The sequence below is a fragment of the Lates calcarifer genome, unplaced genomic scaffold, assembly GCF_001640805.2.
Source record: "Lates calcarifer isolate ASB-BC8 unplaced genomic scaffold, TLL_Latcal_v3 _unitig_4913_quiver_2743, whole genome shotgun sequence".
NCBI lineage: Eukaryota > Metazoa > Chordata > Actinopteri > Centropomidae > Lates > Lates calcarifer.
In genome coordinates, this window is record NW_026117185.1 from 1 (window position 1) to 3,794 (window position 3,794).

Genomic DNA, 3,794 nt, shown 5'->3' on the forward strand with positions numbered 1-3,794 from the left:
TTTGCAAGTTGCTTTTAAAGTTTCTGTCTGTGTTGTGTGTCCTGTAGTTAACATGCAGCTTCTTGTTTCCTCTCTCTACAACAGGTCAGCTGTGTTAGCAGAGAGAGAATCTCAGCAGTGGTTGGTACATCAGCTTTCCTTTCAAAAACTGGACGTGACTCATTTTGCCCAAACAAAAAACGTCCCGTCACATGTAATTACCTCTCTCTATTTACATAAAATATAATTCTGCTGCTCTTTCTTTACTTTAAGTTCCTTAATATTCCATAATAAATTTGTTACAGGCCACTATGATGTGAACAGCCACTTAATCCAGCACAGCTCCAAGACAGTCATGTCCCCCTTCAGATCAAAACTCAGAGAATTCCTGCTCCAGTGAACAACCATGTGCCTGGTCCAGGGCCTACAGTCCCCATCAGGCCCAGCACCGGTGAAGAGGACCATCCTACGTGAGTAAACACACAATATTTATGGCTTGGAGTGTGTGCTATACAGTTATTTTTTTTGATAGGCTAAACATTCTGTTAACTGTGTTTCAAGGAGGGGTTACTATTTGGCAATATCAGCACCTCCTCTGATTGTTCCTAAGGATCCACCTTGCCAGGCCCCGGACAGTATGATATAGGGAGTTATGACGGTGCGTCCAAGCATCCCATGCCCACTGCTGCTTTTGCATCCAGAACTGAAAGATTACCCCAATGCTCACGGGCCGAAATGAGACCAGGTCCAGGTAATGCCTAAAAAAAAACAAATCCACTACAGAAAACATAAATTCATTTTTTTAAAAAGGACACTTAAGTTGTCGTTTTTTTTCTTTTTTCTTTTAATAACTACATTTTTGGCTCCATAAAAACACAATAAACACCATCTTTTGGTATCTAGTGTTTTCTTCCAGACTCTGATACTGACCTCTGCCGTGAGGCGGTCACACTCTACTTTGCTCGCTGTCGTCACATGCTAATTTAAACAGCTTTACATAAATAATTTGGGATTAGATTTGCAGTGAATTTGCATCCTGACTGAAGGAAGGAGTGTAGGGAAATGGTGGAAATTGCTGACTGAGGTTTATGTAAATGAGGCAGTGTAAGGAAAAGTAGGTGCATGTAAAAATTTAATGACAACATTTCATCATAAAGTAACTCCTGGAATCTGCCTCAGGGATTTTTTTCCTTCAACTATGTCGGTCCCACTTCACTGTTTCTCTACATATTAGCAGTCCTGTTCCTTATGAGCAGAATGAGCTTTCATGTTTGGTAATAATAAGTGTTTACATGTTATTTAGACTATCCTTGAGTCAGGGAAGAGGCTGGATAAAAAAGCCATGCTCTTGTAATTCATTTAGATTTTGACATTTTTGCACAACTCATCATAGATGTTGAACACAAGTATTCACATCAGTCATTTCCACCTTTATTTTAAATAGCTAACTCTGGTATTCATGCATGTGGGCTTTATTTTCCCATGTTTTTGGGTGTAAATGATTGATAAGGACAAAAATCTGTGGAATAAGCGCAGTATTGAGCAATGACAACAGGATACCCAGCCACCACGAACAGCTGCTGCAATCTAAACCAACCAGGCATTTGTCTGCTTTAAAGTACGTCCACTAAAGTGCTTGTTTTTCCCACTGACAGGCTCAGATTGTTATTGTGTCTAACAACATTATAGATAGGATTCCTACAGAGACAGACCTTTTTATTCAAGATTAAGATTCTTTAGTTTAACCAGAAACATCACTATAAATTGCTACCAAACTCCATTGACAAAAACGGCAATTTTACCAAGCAGAACACAGGAGCAGCTTGAAAACTGCTGCCTCCAACTGTTTGTTGTATTCAGATCCTTTACATAAATAAAAGTGCCACAGGTTCAGAAATATTTAAAATAAAATAAAAATAAAATGTGCCATTTGAAGCCAATGAGTGATATTGAGAGGCAGGTTAACAGAAGTAGCTAGCCTGGAGCCGAACAGATAAAAGCTCCCATTACACAAAGCGGTGACACATTTAAACGGGGAATGCCCCTGACGTTTGGGATTTCAGCAGGAGACCAGGCTTTCGCTCATTTAACATTAATCTCTGTCTCTTATCGCCTGGAGCAAGAGAGGAAAGAAACTCCCCTGCAACTGGTAGCTGTCCTATTGCATAGAGTTCATCCTCATTTACAGTTTCAGACAAAATTAGGAATCATTTTGATGGCAGAGGCTCAGGTTATTCATTTATAAACACTCTTTGAAGGGAAAAATGGCCTTAACCTTAACTTTGACAAACGCATTCCTAATGTTAGTGATTTACAGTGGATTATTTGTATAATGTAATAATAACTGGACTTTCTCTTTCTTTTTTCAGGTTTCTATGATCCTCAGATTTTGTCAAAGCAGTCCTTCTTTTACAACGACTCCAGAGTGTGATTCCTGTGTGAGACTCTCAAGGGAAAAACTGCAAAAACTAAATTCTCCACACACACACAAACTGATTATCCCTGTCAAAATACCTCTATGCAAGGTATGTGTCTCCATGTTTAAATGTACATGACAGCTCTGATGTTTGTTTTTTTTAGGTCAGTATTTGCTAAGAAGGAAGGATGAAAATTAAATGTTTGCAACCATTTAGTCCCTATTTCCATATCTTAAGTAGGCCAATGAGATGTAAGACTGGTGAGATATTTTTGAAGATGATTCATATTCAGTGTTTCCAAAGCAGTGATGTAAGGGAACAACAAAAACACTCGAAAAGCCATACGTTTCATCCTCACCCTAGTTTCCTGATGCTCTAATCTGGAGAGATGATAAAGCAGTTAAGTGTTGCTGCAGTTCCCGACAGCTGCTGGTCCAGTCGGTGGTACGCCACAGCAACAGCTGAGAGCTTGAGATGACACCACTGTGCCAACTGCTGGAGGGCAGGCAGAGGGGTGGAGTGTGACTCTCTATGTGAGCAATGTGACTGACTGGGCATGAGGCAGGGCTGGTGTTTAACCCAAACGACAAATGGAAACATCAGTCACTCCCTGTATCAGATGTTATATTGTTAGTACAGTGGCTTTTGCACTTTATTGACCCCACGTCTGTGTTGTTTTGAAGCACAAGTTCAACTTTTTGGGGTTCTTTCTGGCAAAGAGTTAGATGAGAATATTGATTAACACAAAAGAGATTTTAATAAATGTGTAAGGGCTCTCTCATAGTGAGGATGATCACCTAAATCTGCAGCTACGCTCAGCACTACGATTTTTAGCATTGAGCTCGTTACCCAGCTCGCAAATCTGTTCTTATGGTTCACCCTCGCTGCTCTCACAGCATCGTTTTTCAGAAAAAAGGGCTCTAAACACCCACTGTACACTACCTGCCCAACACCAAACAGCTGACACACACACAGTTAGAGACTAGCTGGTGAGCATAATGGAGCAGCTAAAAAGACAGATATTTCCCTCGGGCGTTGGTAGAGCTAAAACTGAGAAGTATTGGACTAACATTCACCAGGAGGCCAGAAACTCGACTCCAAATGAATGATTATGTCAATCAATAACTGCTGGATGTTTAAATAATTTAACTATTTGCTAACAAATTCATATCAACTTAAAGATTATGATATGTAAATGTATTCATGACTTGTTTCTACTGCCCCCAGGTTAGACAAAAAAAGTGCAATCCTTTAGGTTTTCTTGAAATCAAAGCTATTTTAGATACTTTTTATAGCCAGCATTTATTCAAAGGTTTCAATTCAATGTATATGTATACGTTTCTAATTAGTTCTCTATATAGCAGTTTTCACTGTTGGTAGCATACTGTCCTGCTCCTA

The 3,794-nt window shown here is 39.6% G+C and overlaps 1 pseudogene; it reads left to right on the forward strand.

The window, feature by feature from the left end:
• The first annotated feature begins 84 nt into the window (after positions 1 to 84).
• LOC127140554 (O(6)-methylguanine-induced apoptosis 2-like) lies at positions 85 to 2,410 on the forward strand (annotated as a pseudogene).
• The last annotated feature ends 1,384 nt before the right edge of the window (positions 2,411 to 3,794 follow it).